Source organism: Euleptes europaea, chromosome 15, assembly GCF_029931775.1.
Source record: "Euleptes europaea isolate rEulEur1 chromosome 15, rEulEur1.hap1, whole genome shotgun sequence".
NCBI lineage: Eukaryota > Metazoa > Chordata > Lepidosauria > Squamata > Sphaerodactylidae > Euleptes > Euleptes europaea.
Genome location: NC_079326.1, coordinates 48,506,895 through 48,522,617, shown reverse-complemented (window position 1 = coordinate 48,522,617; position 15,723 = coordinate 48,506,895).

Below are 15,723 nucleotides of genomic sequence, written 5' to 3'. Positions count from 1 at the left end.
ACCGTCAAGAAGTGGGAAAAAAGGGTGGAAAGGTCTCCAACCTTACAGCCCTAACCAGCTGACCACTTGCCCGCCCCCTGCTGGGTCTTCTTCTCAGTTCCTTTGCACACTAGACATTGCAACTCTTCCAACACCTACTAGCCACATATTGCAGCCTCCCAAATTCTTGACATGTCCCAGAGCTGCAGCACATTCCCACGCCTTGACGTTCGTTGAGTCCCTGGTGAGCTGCCAGAGGTGGACAGAGGATTGTAACGCAAGTGGTACTGGTCTGACATTGCCTGTCTCCTAATGCAGTTGTTTCCATCCTTCCCAGACTTGGAACCATCTGAGCATGGGTAGGGGTGTGCATTCGGCTCAACCGAACTGACCCCCCCCCCAGGTTAACGTTTTGGTATTTGAGGGGGTTGTGGTAAAAAAAAAATGGTGGCAATAAAAGGGAGCCGAAAAAACGGATCCCGAATAATGCTGAATTTTTTGGTGACCCCTGGTCATTAGGATACAGAAGACAGTTCTCCCAGTCCATCAGCTGTGATTTTTAAGGACTCCCCCCCCCCCATTTCACATCTAGCACGGTTTGGTTGCTTCAGCCATCTGGAGGTACTTCTACTAAATTATATGTCTCACTGCATACGCATTCAGGGAATACAGAGCAACTTCTCACTTGTTCCTGGTTCTTTGCTTGTAACACATTACAACTTAGTTCCCAGGAATTCTTGCCTCTGTGTTGCAAATGCAGTAAAACAAGATCAGTCTGCTATGCCCATATATCAATATTCATTCACCCACTCTAATCTGTAATTTATTCAACCCAAAATCAATCCAATGGAAATTACGAGGGATTCCTAGCTAACAGGGGAATCTTTGGGGACATACCTGGAATTTTGGGGTTGGAGCCTGGGGAGGGTGGAGTTTGGGGAACAGCGGGACCTCAGAGGGGTATAATTAGCCTTACCATATGCCCAATTCCAGTGGGCAATTGCCTGCCACTTAACTGGACTGGATGCAGAAGTCAGGCTGCTTTTGGTCAGCGGCAATCCCATGTATGCGCGGCCGCATGCGGTGTGATTATATAAATTCCGGGTTTACTCCAGAAGCGCCGGCATCATGATGGAGATGCTCTAGCAAGCTCCTCAAAAAACTCTATGGTTTCCATAGAGTTTTTGGAGGAGTGGGCAGTTTTGGGGTAAACCCGGGAGTGACATTATCGCACACATGTATGATTGCAGCCCCGCTCCTGCCAATGCCGAGAGGGGACCTGGCAACCCTAGGTGTAATGCCAGAGTCCATCCACCAAAGCAGCCATTTTCTTCAGGAGGAACTGTTCTTTGTATTCCGGAGATCAATTGTAATTTTAGGAGATCTCCAGGCCTTACCAAGGTTGGCAACCCTATAGCCACTCTCTGCCTAGCAATGTTTGAAGCATTGGAGCAGTGGAGTCTGATCTGGAGAACTGGGTTTGATTCCCCACTCCTCCATATGAGTGGCAGAGGCTAATCTGGTGAACTGGATGTGTTTCCTTACTCCCATGCATGTAGCCAGCTGGGTGACCTTGGGTTAGTCACACACTCTCAGCCCCACCTACCTCACAGGGTGTCTTTTGTGGGGAAGGGAAAGAAAGGTGACTGTAAGCCGATTTGATCCTTCCTTAAGTGGTAGAGAAAGTTGGCATATAAAAACCAATTATTCTTCTTCATTCCTCCAGTTTAAGGAAGCTTCCTCCCATTTCACCAGCTCTTCTGTCAGAGATCGAGCCACTGAAGTTGGAGGAAGGTTTCTTAAGCTGGAGGAAGGCTTTGAAATTTGCTGAGCAGAGTAGCCAGATCCATCCCATTACTCAAAGATATAGAAATGGGGAGATGGAAGGTTGAATTCTCCATAATTATGTAGGAAACAGACAGAGCTGTGATAATTGCAGCAAGAGAATGGGTGACTAAGCATTCCTTGGGTTGCCACTTGAGTTGGTGGCCTGTATTCTACCACTCCACTCAAAAAAGTTTAAAACATTCCTCTTGCCTTCTTTCAGTGGAAGGGGCTTTCCTACCAAAGGAAGAGCTACTTCCATCAGCGGAAGGCTCCTTATGCCAGAGAAAGGCTTCAAACTGTGCTGACACAGTGGGTAGGATATAAATGCATGATTCAAGAGAATCCCCTTGATCCACAGTCTCTACTCAGCCTTTGGATTGTCCTCCAGTTAGTGAATAAGACCTGTCTTTATCCTCAACACCTTGCACAAGAGTTTCCACTGTTGCCACCACCACCACCATCTTGAGTGAAGGGTGTCTGGCACGGTTTCATCAATCCGTGGCTCTGCTCCCCGTTCTTGGAGACTGAGCCGGGAGAGCGACCCCAATACCAGACCTACCGTAAGTGGCAGAAGAAGCATATGCGCAGGCTGAAGCGCACAAGAGGAAAGATGAGGCAGAGGTCCAAGCGGACATCTCCTGCCGTGCTACTGAAGCTGCAGTATAGTGTGTGGAATGGTGGAACCTGAGAAACTGACTTCCAGACAAGGCCTGCTATTTGATGCTACTGTTAGAAGACTCCTTGCTTGTCTTCAGGAGTTTCCGTCTTGAAGACTATGAGCTGTGATCCGTAAAGGAACATGCCCCTGAGCCTAACTTTCTGTACTGGTTCTCTTCTTTGCAGCTTGATGTAGTGACTGTATAAAATAAAACCCATTGTGGGGGGGGAGGATACCTTGCACAAGAAATGCATACCTTGTTTAGGCAGGTTGTACGTTTGTTATCCTAAGACACCAGTCTTTGTCGCGAAAGATTGCCTAGACGGTGTCAGCTTAACCAAGAACTCCATTTCTGGAGGGATGGCATCGTTTAACACCCGCTACAAAATAACAGATGGTTGCTGGGTTGCGCTGGAGTCAACATCTGAATTTATTGACTGAGACAAACGTAATTGAGTAAGGGTTTGCCTCGCTCAATATTTACCTGCAGAAACTATAAATCTTGGCATTGACCAAGAACAAAAGTCAATACATATGCGTTGTTACATACTTTCCTTTTGGCCGAAGCAGCCGTTTGTGATATGGATTTCATTAAATATAGTTTAATACTGAGTTATAGAGTGGCTAGAGCATGACAGTGTGTGCAGGAAACATGGATTTGATAACACGGTGGCCACCTTTTGTGCGCCGTAATCCCATAGTTACTGCATAAAACAAGCATGGCTTTGAGAGTGATTTTTTATTTTTTATTATTTTTTATTTTTTGCTGAGTGTCATATATCAAGAATTGGGCTTCAGAAGAACCATGTTAAACATGATGATGTCATTGTGTTGGGGAGAGTCAAAGTCCCCTATGAATATCTACGGGGGTATTTGGCCTGCATGAGAATCAATTATGGAAAAGACAAATGGTACATTAGGACAGCCTCTTGGCGTATGACTTGGCTGTAATGTATGTCATTCTGCTAAGTAAAAAATGATTTAGGAGGACCCTGAGTAGGTCGTGTTCCATCAAACAGGTTTTCCTTTTTTAAAAAAATATATGGACAGAGACTGTCTTGACAAGAGAACCGGCCATCTGGCCACAGGTTGTGTAAGGCTTTTCTCTGAGATTTATATTTCAATCTGAAGCAGAGTTACACTCTCCTCAGCCCATCCACTGTTTAGTTTGCATAGAGTTAGCTGGTCTTAACTGCAGACTTGGAGTGCTAGATTTCTCAGGCTGGCAGATTGGTCATATACAAATTTGTGAGACTGCACATATATCACAAAGAGACGTACTCGCAGTTAAAGTATGCTCTCTCTCACACACACACACTCTCCCTCCCATCCATCTTCACTCTGGACCCCAATCTCCCTTTGTCAAGGCTAAATACCTTTCTCAATCCCCCTCTAAACCCTCTGTCATCCTCATGGCAGTCTTCTGAATTATCTTCAGTTTCATCTTTGGCTTAATTTTTTTAACAAAATGTGGCATGGTATCCAGCTGTGGGCCGTATAAAATGGATCTGAGTTCTCCCCGCGTCATGGATGTTGTGCTTTTGGAAACGCTCGGCTTTTGGGCTACAACAACATCCCACTAACACCCATCCCCATGAACCGTGAATGATTCCACACCATCTTTCTCAAGCCAAGCTTCTTTCAAGACATAAAGCTTGAGAATATCCAAAGGATGCCTTCGACACGTGGGTTCAAGAGCCTTTTTCTTTGCATTGGATGTTATTTATTCCTGATCTTCCTGAAAGCTTTACCAAATATCTTCTTGCACGAGATTTTCTAGCATCATAATCTTTAACGTGAGACCCGTTCATCCTGAGCTGCTTATCAAAACATTATTTTTTTCCTTGCTTCCAGTGGTAGCTGGTGGAAATAACCCCAAAACATTCGCTCCATGGCTAAGACCAATCCTTTCAAAAGTGATGGCTCGGCGGGAAGCGAGTGAATTATGGAGAACTGTGTGTCATCAAAAAGGAATCGGCACTTTCCTGTACTCTTGGCTTTACTTTCCTAGGTAACCCCACAGAGTGTGCAACTCTTTCCCTTTGGCTTCTGTTTGCTTTTGGATGTTGGTGGTTTAGCTCAAGGACTTCTGAAAATCATCCAGTGAATGCAACGCATTACAATATTACAATTATAGTTAAACTATTATCCTTGAACCAAGAGGAAAGGCAGGATACAAATGTGTATATAAATACACACACACATATGTATGTATGTATGTATGTATGTATGTACGTACGTACATACATACATACTGGATAGGGTTGCCAACCTCCAGGTACTAGCCGGAGATCTCCTGCTATTACAGCTGATCTCCAGCTGATAAAGACATTTGACCTGGAGAAAATGGCTACTTTGGCAATCAGACTCTATGGAATTAAAGCCCCTGCCCTCCTCAGGCTCCACCCCAAAAACCTCCCGCCGGTGGCGAAGAGGGACCTGGCAACCCTAATACTAGATCTTTGAAATAGGTGTGTTTCCTAGGGTTGCCAGCTCTGGGTTGGGAAATACCTGCAGTGCTACTGGTTTTGGGAGGGGAGCCTGGGGAGGGTGGGGTTTGGGGAGGGGAGGGACCTCAGGAGGGTACAATATCATAGAGCCCATCCTCCAAAGTAGCCATTTTCTCCAGGGGAACTGATCTCGATTTATCTGGAGATCAACTGTAATAGTGGGAGATCTCCAGGTGCCACCAGGAGGTTGGCAACCCTAGTGTTTCCCAAATCAGACAAAATGATGACTGTATACATTGGTGGCCTGTTCTTCTAAGTAGGTGCGGTTGGATCCCCCCAAACCTGTCTGAAAAGACCTACTGGCCTCCTCTGTTTCAAAGAACAAACATTTCTGACCTACTCATTGGCTCTACACCAATCAGAAGATAAATTTTAAGCAGTTCAAACTCCCAGTCCAGATTCTATTTTCAGGGAAGCAAACGTGAATTCCGATCACTTCTTCCATCACACTTGCAATGCCAATTCTGCCTCCACCCTGAGTGACTTTAGTTGTAAACAGTCAAATGGGTCTGTGTACTAAGCATGCATACCAATGACTGTTGATAAGCACAGCAAATCGATTGCTCTTAAAATATACTGCCTTTTTTGCAATTTTATCTGGAATGCATCTCAAGACAGGCCGTTGAACCTTGCTGGGCATCCTGCCCCCCTACTGAAATCTCTTCAGCCCCCACTTCTGAAATAATGACCTTGGGTGTCTTTCAGACAGCAGTCATCCCACAGCCACAGCCCCATACATTTTCTCAGGGGCAGAGGCCATTTCCTTTGGGAAACGGCATAGGGGGAAAGGATTAAAATTGCCAGCCTCTGTGCTGTGGCCCCAGTCCCAATCACCCTACTACTCCACAGGACTGCTTTTAAATCAAAGATATGGGAGATGTGGGATTGCCAACCTCCAGGTACTAGCTGGAGATCTCCTGCTATTGCAACTGATCTCCAGCCAATAGAGACCAGTTCACCTGGAGAAAATGGCCGTGTTGGCAATTGGACTCTATGGCATTGAAGTCCCTCCCCTCTCCACCCCCACAAACCTCCCACCAGTGATGAAGAGGGACCTGGCAACCCTAGCTCCTGTGGCATTTGTAAAGTGAGAGAATTGCAGTGATAAAATGCCTGCAGCATCCCTGGGCTTACCCAGGTATTGAAGGGCAGGGACATGAGGGGCATGTGACATTGGCGTTGTTTCCAACATTACTAGGATTGCCAACCTCCAAGTACTAGCTGGAGATCTCCGCTGTTACAACTGATCTCCAGCCAATAGAGATCAGTTCACTTGAAGAAAATGGCCGCTTTGGAAGGTGGACTCTATGGCACCTTCCCAAGGTGGACCCCTCCCCAAACCCACCCTCCTCAGGCTCTGCCCCCAAAACCTCCCGCCAGTGGCAAAGAGGGACCTGGCAACCCTAAACATCACCACATCACTTCCAGGTATAACCCAGAAGTGACAATGGGTAGCTCTAGGAATCGTCGGAAACTCTATGGTGAAACCATAGAGGTTTCCAGTGATTCCCAGAGCTACCCATTGTCATTTCCAGGTTGTATCTGGAAGTGATGTACTGGCCCAAAGAATGCTGGGATTTAGGGTTGTTGTTTTTAAAGCAACAGCAGCAATCGGCAGTAGGCCTCCCCCATAGGAGGAGGCCTGGCAACCCTACAAGAGGGGAAGATCATTCATTCATTTCTTTATCTGCTGGACCAAGACTCTTGCAGGCCCAGAGAATATCTGAACAGGGCTGCACCAGTGGCGGTCTTCACAAATGTTTAACTCATTAATGGACTGACAATTTCACTTTCAACACTGACAGTTAAATGGTTTCAACATGACAAGGAATTCCTACGGGCGTTCCCAAGGCAGCCGATTCAGACTTCTACTTTGAACCAGGCAGGCAGCTGCAGCTGTGCAGACCCTCATACAATGTCATTTTAAAATCTTTCCATATTTGCAAGGAATACAAAACACCAGGCCGCTCTCCATCCCCAAGAAATGTGACTGTGCAATAAACAGTTCCTCAAGCATTGTGAAATAAGGCCAGTGTGGTGTAATGGTAGGGTTGCCAGGTCCCTCTTTGCCACCGGCGGGAGTTTTGGGGGCAGAGCCTGAGGAGGGCAGGGTTTGGGGAAGGGAGGGACTTCAATGCCATAGAGTCCAATGGCCAAAGTGGCCATTTTCTCCAGGTGTAATAGCAGGAGATCTCCAGCCACCATCTGGAGGTTGGCAACCCTATGTAATGGTTACAGTGTTAGATTAGGAGCAGGGAGACCCAGGTTTTAATCGCCACTGAGAGAGCTGGGAGAGAACTGTGACTGGCCCAAGGTCACCCAGTAGGCCTCATGTGCAGAAGTGGGGAAACCAACCTGGTTCACCAGATTAGAGTCCGCCACTCATGTGGAGGAGTGGAGAATCAAACCCGATTCTCTAGAGTCCACCGCTCTTAACCACTACACCACACTGACTATGTCACGACCCCAACTAACTAGACAATACAGGCCCGACTGTGGGAGATCCAACCCAGGGATTCTGCTCTAGGTCGCAACTAGACCAGCTCTTGACATGACAGATCTTGGCAGACCCAAAGGAAGTACCAGGGTGGCACAGTAGCTTAGTACTTCTACATGCTGCAAATTCATTTCCATCCATGAGATGGATAGTGGCGATTTTACAGGGTTTGACTGACTTTCTAACCATGTGAAACCCATATAGCAACATAACCTCCAGTCAGCACTTAACATCTGTTCTTCCAAACCAAACTCTTTATTAAGCGGTACATTTTTACCTTTTTATTCCTGTACCAAGACTGTGTGAATATTATAAACTCTGCTCTTTCATTTTTAATCGTTTGAAATTCCTCATTATAGGAAGACCAGAGCCTCGTGCTTCATCCAGGCAACAAAATCTCCAGCAGATTTGCGGCTGTAAAAATCCTGTATGTCTTATTTAAAGAAAAAGGAAACCTGGGCTTTTCCGCTCTTTACTGCGATAGTCATAGTTACGAGATCCACGCACTTAAAAAATCTGTGCTATATGTATTATTAACACAGTAGAACTCAAGGCATGTTGGCTGTTCTTGAATCCTTTGGTTCAGAGATGCATTGCGTCCGTTTCATGGTATGTCAGAGCCTTTCAAGGCCACACTCTCTGTTTTTGGTGCCCTACTGCACACTTGCCATGGTGGTAGGGTTGCCAGGTCCCCTCTCTCCACCGGCAGGAGGGTTTTGGGGTAGGGAGGGGGCAGTGATCTTGCGCACATGGCTGCGTGCAACATGATTACGTCACTTGGCTGTGCAAAGGAATGCAATGGCAAACCACCTCTGTTCAGCTCTTGCCTTGAAAACTCTATTGAATTGCCATAAGTCAGCTGAGACTCGATGGAAAAAAATTGCAGTTAAAAATTAGTAATGACACCAAAATAAAAGAAAGTAGCCATCATATATTAATTCCCAGTAAGGGGGCACAAAAACAACCATGTAAGAACGGGTGCAAGAGGCAAGAATCAAACCAACTGAAAAAGCCTGCACAAATCAAAATATTTTGACCTGATAGTACTATCAATGAAAGGAGCCGTTGATCAAATCAAAGGATTAGGCATTCTCAAAAAGGAATGCTAATTTGGTTAAACCTTCTTCAGTGATATGCTTTCCTACACATAAAGCCCTAGCTGGCCCAACCTAGCGCTATCTGGTCATGTCTTGGAAGCTAAGCAGGGCCGGCCCTGGTTAGTACTGCGGATGGGGGACCACCAAGAAAGACCAGGGTTGCTATGCAGGGGCAAGCAATGGCAAAACCACATCTGTTCGTCTCTTGCCTTGACAACCCTATGGGGTCACAATAAGTTGGTCGCAACACATGAAGCTACCTTATATTGAATCAGACCCTTGGTTCATCTAAATCAGTATTGTCTACTCAGACCGGCAGCGGCTCTCCAGGGTCTCAGGCAGAGATCTTTCACATCACCTATTTGTCTGTCCCTAGCATCCCATAAGCAAACTCATCCAGGCAGGTAGCTCTGAAGTAGTAATACTTTATTAGGAGCAAAAAGACAGATTAAAGGACTGACTGCCTACAGGCAGGTGAGGCTAGTAATGGTGAACACAGGCAGGTTACATGCTTAAGACACTATGGACTGAAAAGGTAAACATTGCTAGGCAACCCCAAGATAAGCAGTTCCCAGGAAGACATACTAAACATTATCACAGCTGCAGAAAACAGGATGAGTGGAACTGTACACAAACGTTCATAGGCATGAGAACCATGGACTTGATGTGTGACCAGAACCTGTCCTGACTTATGTCAAGAGCCTTTTCTCCAGCAAAAAAAAAAAAAAAAAAGGCAAAGGCCTGACACCTTTAACTGGAGATGCCAGGGATTGAACCTGGGGCCTTCTGCATGCCAAGCAGGGCCTCTACCACTGAGCCACGATCCCTCCCCAAACTTGACTGCATTTTCCACCTCCACCATATGTAAAACCAAAGGTCAGCACAGTGGACGTATCCATCCTATCTGGTTCAGTACTGACCAAAACCTTATAGTTCAGAGGGAGTCAAGCATTCTGGTATTCTCAGATCTGACAGAATGCAAAATTTCTCACCTGCCTTTCTTCAGGAATACCCTAAGTATATCAGAAGCAGCAAATTTTTAACACACTGGTATCAAATCTCTCCTTCACCTTGCTTCTTCACTTCCAAACATTAGTGTTTTAGCATATCAGGGTCGGCTCTTCCCATTTTTATTCACTGTGTTGTCAGAAACTGGCAGAAGTTCCTGCTGTTGATGTCGAAATGGAAGAGATGTAGGGGGAGGCTTTAAATAAGCATATTAACTAGATCCAAGCTGACAATGCCAAGCTACTGGAAAGGACATTCGCCTTGCTCTTTGATTACTTTCATAAGAAAAAAATCATGAATGGAAAATTTCATCTGGGAAATAGAGGAGAGAGTTGAGTAATGTTGAGTCCCCAGTGCTTTGGCTGGGAGAGATTTAAGCAACTTTTTAACTTCCCAGTTGAAATAAATGGGATTAAAAAGTGCTTAATTTTGGGCTGGATTGTGCCCGTAATCTTCTGGGTTTTTCCCAGCAGGTTTCTCCATCGATCTCTCTTTGTAAATGTGAAATTATATGGTTATGGTAGCTAAAACCAGGAACTCTCTCACTGCTCCAAATTTTCAGCCTCAGATGGAGTCTTCAACCCACAGTTTCTTATTTGTTTATATTTGGTTCTATTATATGATTTTGTACGTATGATGTTAGAGACTATAATGGCTTAATGGACCTCAGTAAAAATGAGTACAGGAAGAGCAGTTATTGTAGTCTGTGTTTTTATAAAAAGGAAAGCCCTGGAAATATCCTGGGCCATTCAGGTCAGAGCGAAGTCTTAAGATCCACGGGAAAGTTTCTCAAGATTTCAGTGGTCTGAAGGTTCTTGTACTCTTCTCTGGCCCAAATAACATTGAGTTGGACCCTCTCTAAAATGTCCATGTGCAGAAGAACTGTGGGTGGAAGCCACTTCTCTGCCTCCCCCCGTCCTACGGCTGTTGTAGCATAAAATGGTAAGGAACCCCCCATAGGCGGCATGAAGTTGGATGGCTACCATGGGTGGGGGGAATGGGTGAAAACCACTTTTCCCCCCTTAAATGAGCCAGCGTGGTGTAGGGGTCAAGAGCGGTGGTTTGGAGCGGTGGACTCTGATCTGGAGAACCGGGTTCAATTCCCCACTCCTCCACATGAGCGGTGGACGCTACTCTGGTGAACTGGGTTGGTTTCCCCACTCCTCCACATGAAGCCAGCTGGGTGACCTTGGGCTAGCCACAGCTCTCTCAGCCCCACCTACCTCATAGGGTGTCTGATGTGGGGAGGGGAAGAGAAGGTGATTGTAAGCTGGTTTGATTCTTCCTTAAGTGGTAGAGAAAGTCGGCATATAAAAACCAACTCTTCTTCTTCTTAAATGTGTGGAACTTTTTAATGAGATCCGACCCATAACATAAATTTGTGCTGCTGTGTAGATTTTATTAAATGGTTACTATTCATAATGACTACGATTCATAATTAAAAATTAAGTAATAAATGGCTACCATTAACCGTAAGAGCTAAATGGAACATGGATTATTCAGAAAAACCGAACATGTCCAGGCATGAAGAGTGTAATATCTATCTTCACTCAGTTACAGTTCTCTGATTTGAAAAGGAATCTCATGGAGCGGAGTGATACAGAAAAGGGTAACTCTTTGGACAGGCACAAAAACAGACAGTACAAATAATGCATGATTAATGTATAGAATTCACCACACTGTGAAACACGGTAACAGCCGCTAGCTTAAAGAAGCTATTTAAATGCAAAGATGGGTCTAGGTAGGCAAGTGCCGTCAAGTTACAACCGAATTATGGCGACCCCAGCAAGAGGCTATCATGGCAAATAGGAAGCAGAGGTCATTTGCCATTGCCTTCCTCTGCAGAGCCTTCCTTGGTTGTCTCCCATCCAACTACAGACCCTGCTTAGCTTCCAAGATCTGATGGGTTCAGGCTATTGTTAGGGTTCCCAGCCTCCAGGTGGTGGCTGGCGATCTTCTGCTATTACAACTGATCTCCAGATGACAGCGATCAGTTCTCCTGGAGATAATGGCCACTTTGGAAGGTGGTGGCGCCCCCTAGCCTTTCTCAAATTCCAAAATTGCACGGGGGTGGGGGGTTCAACAGGGTTGGAGATTCTCGATTTCAAGCTGAATGCAGCCACCATTTATCAAGGGGATAAGCTAGCGCTGTATGCATGCAATCACTTGCTAAGCCGGTGAAAGGAAGAAAGAAAGAAGGATGGATGGGTGATGGGGGTGCATATGAGAATTTTCTGTTGTATTGTAGCTCAGAACTTCCTGTCCCACCCTCCACCATGGTGTGTGTTACTCATAGGGTTGCCAGGTCCCTCTTCGCCACCGGCGGGAGGTTTTTGGGGCGGAGCCTGAGGAGGGTGGGGTTTGGAGAGAGGAGGGACTTCAATGCCATAGAGTCCAATTGCTAAAGCAGCCATTTTCTCCAGGTGAACTGATCTCTATTGGCTGGAGATCAGTTGTAATAGCAGGAGATCTCCAGCAAGTGCCTGGAGGCTGGCAGCCCTAGTTACTCAGGAGGAAGTGACAGTTACTTACTGACTCAGCTACCACCACTGAGAGAGCTTTCAGGTTCAGGATGGGGTTTTGATGCACAATATGGCCATCAGCATACGGAGGAAAATAATCCCAGAATAATACACGTCCCTTGGTTTCTAGTTTCATTAGGGAATTCCAGGCATTTCCTTCCATAAGGTCACCTTGTTAGGCATGTCCAGCCTTACTCTCAGTTGTAAAAAAATGAAAAGGACTAGCTGTGATAGGCTGTGCATGCTAGAAGTTTGGCAGCATACAAATAGTGCCATGCTCCATTGACCTATGAGAAGGGCTAAGGGGGATCATGAGTTGGGGTCAAGGGCTGGTCCCCATTAGTTAAATTCCGGGGGCTGCTGGTCTTGGTTGTAATGTTTTATTACTCCGGGAATATTATATTCCTTTTCTTCAGCGCTGGTGGCCAGTAGGTTTTGGACTGAATTAACATTCTTCTTTTCTTTTTTTAATAAATGCATGTGAAATTATGCACAATATGTACATAAATCAAAGAAGCCTTTTCAGAACTAATGAAGCAGAAATCTGTTTTTGCTAATTTAAGTGATCTTCCTGTTGACTAAGGAATTAACCAAGAAAGGGGGGGAGCTGGGGGGGGGGAAATGAAAAGAACAAAAAGTGCCAGTTGAAACAAAGAAATGTATTAAGTCTTAGCCACTGCTTCTCAGCAGTGATTCTTAACACCTCATCAAGAATTTAGTTTAAAGGCAACTGAAGCTGCGGCTGCCGAAATTTCAGTTCTGTTCGGGAGAGAATCCACTTTTTTCCCCTTTAAAACAACATTAGAGTTACAAATCATTAACGTTGGAGAAAACCAATGTGCCAGATCCCCCATCTGAAAATGTTTGCTCATGGTGGTAAATATTTTGTATCACGCTGATCTAATTTGCATGCCATGGGGAGTCACAGACGGTTAAAACCGTTTAGCAAGTCAGTGTGCATATAACATTAAATGAAACCCGAGACGCAACCCGAGGTCTCCATTCGGGCTGATGATGCCGTCGCTCTTCTGTGCCTTTAGACCTGCTGCTCACAGGCCGCGACTGAGCCTAAATATCTCAGTCAAGGGCAGCGGGGGAGCTTTCACCTGCTGGTTGTTGACCCTATACCTTGTTCTGGGGTTAATCCTATCCTAAAAGCAATGTAATGTAGCTGCAGAAGAGAGTTTTTCAGACAGGGCATTTCTTCTGTCTCTGGTAGGGCTGCAAACCTCCAGGTACTCCAGATCAGTTCCCCTGGAGAAAATGGCCGTTTTGGTAATTGGACTCTGCGCCATTGAAGTCCCTCCCCTCCCCAAACCCCACCCTCCTCAGGCTCCGCCCCAAAAACCTCCCGCCGGTGGCGAAGAGGGACCTGGCAACCCTCCCAATGGTGGCGAAGAGGGACCTGGCAACCGTAGTCTCTGGACAAACAGGCTTTGCGGATTTAGATTCAAGAGCGCAGGTGTGAGAACTAATTACTGTGAATTGCAGAGTAATAAATTCATTTTTTAAAATTTTTAGCTCCTAAATCCTGGTGTTTTCTTATGCTAGATCATAACCTGTCTGCTGGATCATTAACCATTTGCCCAATGACCTCATTAGCTCCCAAATTGTTTTCCACGTCTGGGGGCAGAATGTTACTACTCTACGAGAGCTTTCATGATCAAAACGGAATAAAAACTCACCAGGTATCAGCAGGTGCTCCTTGGAGGGAGGAGGTAGTAGTTATGAAAGGTAGCTGGTAATTATGAAGGTTTCCGTTCCAGAGATTGTCTTCAGACTTAAATTCTCTTTTACCTGCCCAATCCGAGTAGGCCAGTTTTACTCCTATGGGATCAGGGCCAAGGTCTAACTGTCCCATATTCTGGAATGGGCCATTCTTCTTCAGATAATAAAGGGGGGGGAATCCATTTGGCTCACGAAGAGATAACTTAATGACAGGGTGCAACTAGGGTTGCCAGCCTCCAGGTACTAGCTGGAGATCTCCCGCTATGACAACTGATCTCCAGCCGATAGAGATCAGTTCATCTGGAGAAAATGGCCACTTTGGCAATTGGACTCTATGACATTGAAGTCCCTCCCCTCTCCAAACCCTGCCCTCCCCAAGCTCTGCCCCCAAAACCTCCCGCCGGTGGCAAAGAGGGACCTGGCAACCCTAGGTGCCACCCTGTTTCTATACCCCAAACGAACAAGTTGTTAGAGTGTCACCCGTGCCTGGAACTCAGTTACCACCGCTTTCCCCCTCGCCGAATGTTAGCAGTCTGTGAAAAGTGACAGGAATGGATGTTCCAGCAATAATAACTTCCAGAGCCGCGATGTTGGCGATGAGGTAAAACGCTACAAGACTCGGTTAACAACCTAGCAGCCGAGTTCATTGCTAACATAACACAAAATAGATAGAGCTGTAGATGGGAAGCAGCCGGCAAAGCAATCTGTGAGGGAGCCAGAAATTTGCTGCAGAGAAACATTTACACCTGGGTCTCTCTCTCTTTCTGTCTCTTTTGGAGTGAGAGTTACTATCGTCTTCATCACTATGCAGATAGAAGTTCAATTTAACTTCAAGCCTAATTGATGAGCGGAAGCTTTTTCAATATAAAATCACTGTTGGGTCAAACCAAGCCGACCCTATAATCTAGCATCTATTCTTCTTCTTCTTCTACACATGAATAATAATTATGAATTATTATTATTAACAATTAGTATTAACAATTATTATTAACTATTATTATTATTATTGTTGTTGTTGTTAGATTATTTAGTATATGTTTATCCCACCCTTCTTCCAAGGAGCTTCCCTCCTCCATTGTATCTTTACAACAACCCTGTGAGGTGGGTTAGGCTGAGACCGTGTGTGGCTGGCCCAAAGTCCCCCAGCAAGCTTCCATGGCGTTGAAGTCTCTCCCCCAAACCCCGCCCTCCTCAGGCACCGCCCCAAAAACCTCCCGCCAGTGGCGAAGAGGGACCTGGCAACCCTACAAAGCGGGGATTTGAACCTGGATTGCTCAGAGATTGGTCTGACAGTCTAACCACGACACCACACTGGCCCTCCTGTTTCCAGCCTTTGGTAGCCCTCCGTCGGCTCTCCTTTTGAAGCTGTCTGAGCAGCACAATTCACAAACAACAGCTGAGTTGTGCCTACAGTGCTTCATTGCATACGCTTGTTGGCTTTCAATTGCCCATTTCTGCACATTAAGTTTCTGTTAAAGGGGCAGGACACTTTTCTCTCCGGCAACTGTGACGTCTTAAAGGGACAGCATGACAAATCCCCTGTGCCTTAGAAGGGAGTCAACGGTTCCAAACTGGCCTGTTCCCTCTATCATATGAAAAATTTCATATGCAGATAGCCAAAGGGGGAGGGGGTTAACTGAGAGCTGTGACAACCTGCAGAGCTCTAAAATAAGGAAGACGTGAAACAAGAAGAAAACGAGGTATTACATGTGTCAGAACATTAACGGTATTGCATTAGAATATATCAGCCTTATATAGGGTTGCCAGACCCCTCTTCACAACCGGCGGGAGGTTTTTAGAGCGAAGCCTGAGGAGGGTGGGGTTTGGGGAGGGGAGGGGCTTCAATGCCATAGAGTCCAATTGCCGGAGCAGCCATTTTCTCCAGGGGAACTGATCT